This window comes from Urocitellus parryii, chromosome 6, assembly GCF_045843805.1.
Source record: "Urocitellus parryii isolate mUroPar1 chromosome 6, mUroPar1.hap1, whole genome shotgun sequence".
NCBI lineage: Eukaryota > Metazoa > Chordata > Mammalia > Rodentia > Sciuridae > Urocitellus > Urocitellus parryii.
In genome coordinates, this window is record NC_135536.1 from 2,709,280 (window position 1) to 2,719,937 (window position 10,658).

Below are 10,658 nucleotides of genomic sequence, written 5' to 3' on the forward strand. Positions count from 1 at the left end.
TACAGTGATTGCTCAGAGAGCCACGGCCTTGCAGAAACGGGAGACGTTTTCTCTGCAGGTATGAAATCTGGCCTGGCTTGCCCTCCCTGACATTTTCAAGATGCCCTTCCCTGTGGCCTTGCTTTGTTATTGTTTTTGAGACATCTGACCTCAGGTAGAACTTTGCTCTCATGGAGTTACTTCTACTTTGTGTGTGAAACAGTTTCTTTAGGGACTTTGAAGTCCATTCTTGCCCCCACTGACCACCCAGGCAGAGCCGAGTCTGTGGAGCGTTTTCTTGGACTGTGGTTGTCGACTGCGCCCCCATCTTCCCGGGCTCCACTTGTGCAGGTGTGAATCCTCCTTTGCAAGCTTCCTCTTGTACCACGTCCTCTCTGGCCCTTTCGCCCTCCAGATGGAGGATGCTCTCCCCCCGCACGGTCTCTCCAAGTCCACTCTTCCTGGGCATCTCATACTTCAGTCCTCATTTCTGGGGTGGATCTGTCTGTTTCTTCATTTCTTTTCTGATGTCCGTCTCTTTGCGTCCTCCTGCCTCTGTCCACGTGTGTTCTTAGCTGGGGGATTTCTGAGTTGAGAGGGGCTTTCAGATCCCAGGACTTCTGTGAGTTCGTAGGATTCGGTTTGGGATGTCGTCCTGCGTTTTCCCTGTTCATTTTTTCCCTGGAAGGGGAAGTTTACCAGGAGAGCTGAGTGATGATCACCTCCTGATTCTTGTGGTGATGAGACTCAACTTTCCTCTGTCCACTTCGTGCCCTGGGGGAGGTCACAGGACCCTGCTCCTGTCAGCGTGGGCTGTCTGTGTCTTCTCGGGATCTCGTCTTCACTCTGTGGTGGCCTCGGGAGGGAAGGGCCCTGTGTCTTCTGGAGTGTCTGGTTCATTTCTTCTGAGGGGACTGGATCCTCCCCTTCCATTCCCACCTGGGAACCAACCCGTGTCCCCGTTGTGCCTTGGCGTCCCCTGCAGCTCCCCTGCTGCCCTTGGCGCTCTGGTCTGCCAGGCCGCCTCCGATGGCGATGGGCCTTGCAGCAGTTCTTCTGAGTTCCTTGCCTCTCTACTCGCTTTGCTGAGGGAGCTCAGGCTGTTAACTTCTGCGGCAATGCCAGTGGTTGGGTCGGCCTTCACTCGGGGCAGAGGGACCTGGGATCAGGGCCTTCCCGTGGGAGACAGGCCGGGGGCACTCAGCTCCCTTCCCTGGACCTGCGGGGCAGAGTCAATGGGGAGAAGGAGCTGCAGAGAGGGCTGAGGCACACAGGGAGTGCTGTGTGTGCAGCCAGGGGCCTCTGCAGCTCTTCAGGTCCGCAGATGAAGGGTCGGCCGGTGACAATTGCCAGAGAGCACATGATATGTGCACTTGGCTTGTGGGGACCACTTGCATGAATATTGTTTGCAAAAAGCAATTCGCACTTAGTTCATTTACATTCAGCGAAGCAGCAACTTGCACTTTTTTCCAGGGACGGTTTCTTTGCCGAGGTGCAGAACCCATGCCTTGCCACGGATCCTTTGGTAGGAAGGCATTGCAGTTTAGTTAGTTATTTAAATTTTTGGCTCCTATGGATATCCCGAGACTTGGAGATATTCTTTTAAAAAAGGAAGTGCCCCCTATGAGCCCAAGTTCTCCAGATTTGAGGTTTCCCAACAAGTTTCCCTCTCCTCCACCTCGGAGAGCTGAAGTGGTCCTCTGGAGACCACCCCCACATCCCTCCTCTGCCCCAGAGGTCTAAGGATGGCTGTGGGGGCATCTCCTCTGTGGGAAAGAGGGCCAGGCTGGAGTGTGGGCTCCTGCTAAGTCAGACGTATGTGGGGTGCATGAGGGTGGTGGCCTGGTGCCTTGAGGACAGGACACATGGGGCCTGCCCCTTCTCTGGCTGCACTCCAGCTTCCGCCCTGGGTCTCCCCCTGCACCTGCACCTGTCTTCCGGCCTCTCACCTGTATTCATATGACGGCCACCTCTGCCCACTGTCTTCCTCCCCACTTTGGGCTGGGGCTGCAGTGAGCAGGGTTGGCCTGGGCAGCAGTGAGGGCTGTTGATTCAAAGAGTCAGGACCGTCCACATCTGGTGTCCCTAGGAGAAACGTGGAGCATGCTGTCCCAGCGTATGACAAATGTCCCAGCAGATGTGGCCTGCCCTGCTGGAGAGTGTTTTCACCCCCTGAGGGGGTGGCAGAGACTACAGCAGGTGACCTAATGGGAACTCTGCATGTGAGGGTACTGCACAGGGGAGCAGGCCAGCTTCCAGGGAAGGGGTGCGAGAGGCACAGCACCACAGAGCCTGCAAGAAGGGAAAGCCAGCATGACTGGTGGCCCAGAGGGACACAGGCCTCGGGTGCCTCAGAGAACAGGAGAGAGGTCTTGGAGTTAAAAAAAAAAATCAAGGACAAAACCAGATGACCTCCACAGATGGGCAGAGCTGCAGTGGACCTCCGGTGGGCAAGGTGGCCAGGCTTCAGGTAGAGGTAGCACAAAGGACAGAGTTGGGAAGCGACTGCGGCCCGCTAAGACGTGGAGGGCAGAGCCTGGAGCTCCAGGCTGCATCCAACAGGACTCCCCGGGGCAAAAGGCGAAGGTGGACGGGGCCGCTGTCCATGCTGCTCCTGGTAGACTTTTCCAGAGCTAAATTCATGCACCAGCTTCACAGAAAAAGCCCACCAAGCACCAAGCAGGACAAACACACGTGCGTGAGAAGCCCCAGCACTGGACCTGGGTGACCAAATGTGATGTGGAGCATCGAGTTCCAACACTGCGGAGGGGTGGGGACCCAGCTTGTCCTGAAGGAGCGGGTAGGTGACACCTGGATTCTCAGCAGTCACCAGAAGTGAGGAGGCGAGACACAGGGCTTCCCCTTGCTGAGGAGCCGTCCTGACACCCACTGTTTGTGTGCAGATAGGGAACAAAGGCGCCTGGCTCAGGAGGGCTCCCAGGAGCCTGGAGGTACACAGACGCAGGGACAGGGGCCCTTACGGTGTCACCCTCTGGGCACTGCTGAGTGTTCTTCATGGACTATCTAGGGTTGTCCTCGGCTAGGGTCACACTGTCCCTCCAAAACTCATGCTGAAGTGTAACTGCCACCGTGTAGGGGTCAGGAGGCAGGATCTTTAAGAGGTCATTAGGTCACAGGCTCCACCTCGTGGATGGACGAACGCTGTTGTTCAGGAGTGGGTTAGTTACCGTCTCTGTCTCTTGATCTTGCCACTCTCAACACGGGATGCCCTCGGCCATGTCACCATGCAGCCCTCACCAGGCACAGCCCCTTCACCCATGCACCCCCAGGCTCCAGAATGCTGAGAAGAAATTTCTTTTCTTTACAAATTACCCAGTTTGGGGTATTCTGTTACAGCAGCAGAAGACGGACTAGGGTATCTTTGTATTAATGCTGTGGGTCAGGAGCTGTTCCCATTTCACAGGTGAGGAGGGGAAGTACAAGAGTGTTAGTAAGTTCAACCACATGTTAATTCCTAAAAGAGTGAACACTCTAGAACTGAAAGTCCACATAGGAGGAGCATGGGGCGTTGGAGGGAGCCACGGGGAATAGAGTGAAGGAGAATTGTGTGGAGGGCCTTGTCTTATATGGACATTACATTATCCAGATCCTAATTCTCAAAAATCTACATGTAATGAAGAGTAAATTGGAAACAATGTAAAAAATGTCAAAGCCGATTAAGAAAAAAAATACAGAATAAAATAAACCTTTTTCTCTAAAGTAGGGCAAGAAAAGGGAAAAGCAAAACAGAAAATAGTAAGATGTAATGTTATTGGAAACCACAATAAATGTCAATGGTTTAAATAAATGTGTCAAAAGATGGAGACTCTTGGATTTAATCAGGACAAATAAATTCTAAATAAAATGTTACAAAAAATATATATATGTCTAAAAGTAAACTAGGAGATTAGAACATAAAGAGATGAACAGTTTTTAAAAAGGCTTACAAAAATCAAGCAGTCCCAGCAATATTTACATGATATAAAATGCAATCTGAGGCAAAATATTTAATGGAGAAAAGGGCCATATTTCATATGGACAAATGGAGCAACTCACGAAGAAAACATGAGAATCATAAACTGAGATGTGCAATGAAAATATATAAAGCAAAGGGTGATTTGTGAACTGCCATTCATAGTGAGAGACCTTCCCTGGACACTGAAGAATTGAAAAGGTGATAAATAAGTCTACCCAAGATTTCAGTAATGCAACTAGAGCTTGACCTGATAGACATATAGGAATTTATGGCCAAGAAACAGAATATATTTTTTAACACAGAAAGAACATTCAAACACTGTATTAGGTGACAAGATTTCAGGAAGTTAAAAAATGATTTGTGCAGGATAAATTCAACAATCACAATGCAATAAAATAGAAATCAACAACAAAAAGAAAGTCCTTCAAATTGTGTGCATCTGGAAATGCACTGTTAATTTCAGCAGGTATTGAAGACAGACAAAAATAGAAATTGTAAACCATTTGTAACTGATGACTATGAGAATATTTCACATCAAAACCTATCAGATACACAGGCACAGTGGCACATGCCTGTCACCCCAGCGGCTTGGGAGGGTTGAAGCAGGATCACATGTTCAAAGCCAGCCTCAGCAACTTAGTGAGGCCCTGTGCAACTCAGTGAGACTCTGTCTCTAAATTAAATATAAAAGGCTGGGGATGTGGCTCAGTGGTTAAGCGTCTGTGTGTTCAGTCCCTAGTACCAAAAAACAAGACAAACAAAATAAACCTATCAGATATGGCCAAAGTGTTACTAAGAGGAAAATATATAGCCCTATTTTATTTATTAAAATTGAAAAATAGTAGGTTAAGATTTTTTCCTTTTTGATGTTGGGGATTGAACCCATTGTCTTTTTATTTTATTTTATTTTATTTTTTTTTTAAAGAGAGAGTGAGAGAGGAGAGAGAGAGAGAGAGAATTTTTAATATTTATTTTTTAGTTCTTGGCGGACACAACATCTTTGTTGGTATGTGGTGCTGAGGATCGAACCCGGGCCGCACGCATGCCAGGCGAGCGCGCTACCACTTGAGCCACGTCCCCAGCCCTGAACCCATTGTCTTGAAACGCTAGAAAAGAAACAAAGTACACTCAAGAGAAATGGTGTATTAATCGAAACAGCAGTCCATGGCCCAGAACCTAGTATTGGCCATGTCCTTCCCAGCACTGCCCAGGGACAGAGTCCCCCAGCTCCTTTTGGATCTCAAGTGCTCCCAGTCGGCTGGGCAGGGGGACACTGTTGGAGATGCAGGTGCCATCTCCACTTAGGCTGAGCTCACCGTCATGCGATGACCTCCGTCCTTTGCTGACTCTGCTCTCCAGTAAGCCTCTCATCTGTGCTCCATGATCTGCTCTCCATGGTGCCTCCCCCGGGCACTGCTGACCAGAAGCAGATGCACTCACAGGTGGGGTATGGATGGCTGTTCTGGTCTTGCTGACAGTCACCTCCCAGGGTCAATCAGCACACTGACCCTTGGGATTTCTCTATCAGACTCTGAATCAGGTTAGGGAGTGCTGCTGTGTCCTCTTGGAACCATGAGCCTGTGTTCTGAGCCTGCTGTACTGAAGCCCTCACCCCCAGAGGGTAAACTCGATCACATCCCACGAGACTCCACCAGAGTCAGCCTGGGGTGCTTTCCAAAGTGTGGCTCCAGGACTTGCTAACCATTCTCTATCCCTCCCCTCCCACCTCGTGATCCACCTACCTACCCACTTACACATCCACCCATCCCTCCACCCTGGCCTCTCCGTCAATGCATTTATTAACCCTCATCTCCCTCCCATTCATCAATCTATCCATCTACTCTCCCTCTCACCCATGCCCACCCATTCACTACCCACCCCCTCACCAACGCATCCATCTGCCCACCCACCCACTCACCCATCCACCCATCCACCCACCCATCTGCTCACCCACCCACTCACCAACCCACCCATCCACTCACCCACCCTCATTCATTTAGCGCCCCCAATGATGCACCAGTCCACTAATCTGCCCACTCGTTCCCCATCTGCCCTGCCACCCTCTATCCCTTACGCCTCTGGGCAGTCCCCATTTGGCCATTCTTCCCGGGAGTGCTCATCTCTCTCCTAGGGTCCAGGGAGAAGTGCCCTTCGGGTCTCAGGTGGAGCACAGCGGGCAGAGGGAGAAGGAACTGTGGACTTCAAGCTGTCTTGAGAAGAGAGGGCTCTTCTCTGTGTCACCTTCCCTGTGTCCACCCTCAGAGTCAAGAGGTGGCTCTGGACCTTCTGTTTGTTCCTGGGCCACTTCTCACGCTGGCCTCCCTCAGCCTGGATTCCGGAGGGGCTGGAGGCCTCACAGGCCAAGTCTGCCCCCCCCCCCCGTGCTGCCTCCCTGCATAGCCCTGGGGCCGGCCACAGCCACAGCTCCATGCAGGGACACGGTGGGCCGGGGAGCGCCCCAGGAGGAGGCTCTTTCCCAAGTCTTCTCTCTCTATCCTGCAGACTTGAAGTCCCTCAGGGCATCCTGTCCCTTTGCTAGTGTCCCCTGCCCCCTCCAGCTCTCCAGGTCCTCCTGGACCCATCAGGTTAGCAGCGTCCTTCCCCCTGGCACCCCTGCCACCTGGCCTCTGCGTGTCTGTCCTCCATTCATGGGCATGGTGCCTAGAGGGAGTGCTGCTGTGTCCTCTTGGACCCATGTGGCAGAGCAGGTGGCCTCTGTCCATGGAGGGAGGAGGGGAGAATGAGGCAGGGTCCCTGACCTGCCCACAAGCCCTGGGTGGTGAGCAGGGCACAGTTACTGCTGCTTGGCAGGTGCCCATCAGCCACCCGGGCTTCATTGCTGTGCCCTTGTTAGCGGGGACTAGGCAGGTATGTGGCCTGGCCTGATTTGGTTTCTAGCCCTGGAGGGAGCCTGGAGGAGAGCAGAGACTGTGGTGGAGAGTGGATTACAGGATGCCAGCCACCTGCAGGTAAGGGACAAGGGTCACAGTGTGGAAAGGACAGGCAGGCCCTGCTGTGGAGTGGCATGGGCAGGAGCCAGAGGAGCCAGCAAAGGTGGGGGCGCAGCAGACAGGAGTCCAGGGAGCCCCACAGAGGGCAGATGGGCAGAGGACGGAGGCAGGGCCTCTGGGCCTCAGAGGGGTGCCTGTCCTCCCCCAGAGCTCTGGGGTCCAGCAGAATGAGGACTGGGGGGACTGTATTGGCCAGCGTTCTCTACAGGAACCGAATCAACAGGTTGGCTTCGTAACCAGAGGCTGGACAGCACCCAGGTTATCATCTGGGGGCTGCAGAGCTGGAGGAACAGCAGCTGCTCAGCCCAAGACGCTGAAGCCTCAGAACCAGAGGGATCAAGGGTGAGACCCTCCTCTGAGTCCCAAGGCCTCTGGGAGCTCCCTGGAGAATCACTGCAGAGTGACTCTCGCTTCAGGAGAGTGAAGAAGTCAGAGTCCGGGATCCTCAGGCGGTTGCAGCCGCAGTCAAGAACCTGTAAGGAGAACCGAGGTTGCCTCTGCTGCGGCTCCCTGCTCTCCAACTTTCATTCCATCCAAGCCTCCGGCCTACTGGAAGGTGCTGCCCACGCTTAGAAGGGTCTCCTCTTCCCTTGCTGTCCCCCGTGCCAGGCATTCCTCGACACACCCTCACTCACACCCAGAAGCCTTGTGGTCTGATCAACTCGACGGTTCAGATGACCTGCTCAGGGCCTCCGACATTCCGTCTGCCCTCGGCCCCTCTGTGGGCCCCCCTGGAAGCAGAGGCCCCTTGGACACAGGAGGCCGGGGCCACAGGGAGGAGTGCAGGGGTCAGCTTGTCGGGTGCCTGGGCCTCATACCCTCTGGGCAGCCCGAGGTTGCTGCTTGGCCTCTGGAGGTTCTTGTGGCTTTCCCAGCTGAGGGTTCACTGTCCCTCCACTGCCCTGCCCTCCTTCCCCACTCCCCAGGTGCTCTGCTCAGTGCCTCTTCAAAGAGCTGCCAGGCCCTTACTCAGAGGGGGCAACAGCTCTGGGTCCTGTCCCTGACCCCACTGCCTTTGGAGAGGGCTGGGCTCCCTCTTCCCTTGGCCTCTGGAGCAGGGCACACAGCTGCTCCCTGGGAGAGGTCCTCACCCAGAAGCAAGGATGGGGACACTCGGGTTTAGCCCTGCCCCAAGGTGAGCCTCCCACGTGGAAGCCTAGCCACTTTGGGGACCACAGGGAACTCCCAGCCTCCCCTCTGCCCCACCAACCCAGAGGAGGAGGGACAGTCCGGCCCCCAAAGCAGGTGACAGAAACACAGGTGACTGCCACCTCTAGCTTCCAGGCTGGTCTCTTAAATGCCAGCCCCGAGGCTCACCTGTGGGTCCGTGGACCACACTGACTGCCGCAAACTGCCCGGCCCCGGGCCGGCTGAGTCCCGCTCCTGCTGCCGAGCACTGCCTGCGGCACCCCTGCTGAGCGATTCCCTGCTGAGCTGTCAGTGCACGCGGGCTTGCAATCTTGCAACCCGGTTGGGCACAAAAACACAAGCCAGTCAAACTGAGACAAAGTTTTATTTAGAGAGAGGCCGTGTGCGTCCCCTAACAGGTGGGTCCGCCACGTGTGTGTTCTACCTGAGGGGGGGGGGGTTTCCACTTCCCCCGGAACACCCTCCTACCATCCTTTTCCAACCAATGGGAACTCTCCCATTACAAGAGTGACATGAGTAACCTGAGTCTAGAAATGGGCCCAGCTGAACAGCATGAGTCCAATTACCATATGAATGTGAATTGCTGGCTGGCAGTCATTAAATCCAAAGGTGCCTATAACAATATTTTTGCTGTGGCTCCTAACAACTGACCTGGGCGTGGGTGGCTTGGTGCCTTGCCAGGCAGGGGGGGAGTGCAGCTAGCTGCGTGGAGTCAGACGCCCACCCCGCTCACACACGGCATCCCCGACACGAGTGCAGGCACAGGGCTCGGCCCGAGCAGACACTCCTTCCGCCAAGCCTGGCTCACTGGCGCGTGGCTCTGCACCATAAAAGTGACCAGGCTCCCGCCTCTGCCTGGTGTGCCAGCATCCTGGCTGTTTTTGCTCTTGGCTGGAACAAGCGGCGGGACCGACATGCATGTGCGCGTGTCCTTATGATCAGACCTTCTCCTTGGAGCTGTGGCTTTGTAGAGGTGGCAGAGCCAGGGCCAAGGAGAGGTGCCGGCTGTGGCTCCCCCAAGTGCTGCCAGGGTCTCTCCTGGAGCAGCACAGCCCCCTGGCCAGGCCAAGGCTCAGCCTCGCAGAGTCAGCGGATACGGCCGTGGGCTTGCTTCTGTCTGTTTGCGTCTTCCCAGAGCAGCACAGGGTTACTTTCGTGCTCAGTCCCACTTCTGTGACTGACCTGTCCTTTATCTTACCAACCTGCCCGTGGGTCGGGGGTGTGCAGTGAAACCTCGCCGGCCTGGTGACGTGACTGCCTGTGTTCTCTTTCACTCTTCTGTTTCCCTCTTGACTTTGATGATAATACACTTTATTTTGCCACAAAGGATTTGAAATTTGACATGGTTTCGACTTTCTGTCTTTATATTTTTTTTTAAAGAGAGAGAATTTTAATGTTTGTTTTTTAGTTCTCGGCGGACACAACATCTCTGTGTGTATGTGGTGCTGAGGATGCCAGGCGAGCGCGCTACCGCTTGAGCCACATCCCCAGCCCTGTCTTGTCTCTGTTGTCACGGGATTTTCTGTCCTGCTGAGAAGTGGTTCCCTCACCTCTGATTGTGAAAAAATAGTCTTAGGTTTTCTTCCTCAGTTGTCGTCTTTCACTCTCGGTTCTGGCCGTGGGAACACAGCGGGTTTGCTCTGCCTTGGGCCTGAGTGTGCGCCCACCTACCTGGGCCGGTTTTCATCTAACGTAATTCTGTGTGTGCCTGTGAGGCTGTTTGTGTTAGTCAGCTTTAGATGCTGTGGGTAAAACATCCGACAAGAACCACTTAGAAGAGGGAAGATTTACTGTGGCTCACAGCTTCAGAGGATTCAGTCCATGGTTGGTTGGCTGCATTGCTCTGGGGCTGAGGTGAGGCAGGACATCCTGGTGGGAGGGAGAGGGTGGGGGGGAAGCTGAGAGAGAGATGGACAGGAAAACCCTTCCAGACTCACTCCCAGTGACCCACTTCTTCCAACCATGTCCCACGCTCTAGTTTCCTTCCCTCCTCATAATCCATTCAGCCACAAAGGATTAACCCATGCATGAGCTTGGAGCCTCAGGATCCATTTCCTAAAAGCTCATGCATTTTAGGAATGGACACTGCTGCACTGGGGGCCAGGCTTTCAACACAGGAGCCTCTGGGAGACTTGCAGATCCACACTGTGACACCGTTCCTGGGCCATGAGCTGTGAACCAGTGCCGGAGTGAAGCAGTGGGAGCAGCCCCCATCCAGCCCCTGGTCGATTTGGGGGTGCAGAAGTCTAGCCCCTACCCAGTGTGGGGTGATTCTGAAGGGCCATTCCTGTGGGACTGTCCTTACCTGCCTGAGTCACTGGGCACCTCTCCCTGGCCAGTCCTGCTGTTCTTGGTGGCTCCTAGGTGTTGTTCCCAGAGGACCCCCACATTCGTGTCTGTTCCTCAGCACCAGCCCAGGTCAGGTTTTCTGGGAGACACACACTGGGCTTCAAGACACTGGGCAGGAGATTAGGGGCTGGACCAGGGCAGGTAAGTATCGGGGCCACCTTGCTGGTGGTTGGCACAGAATGATTGCCCCTCCC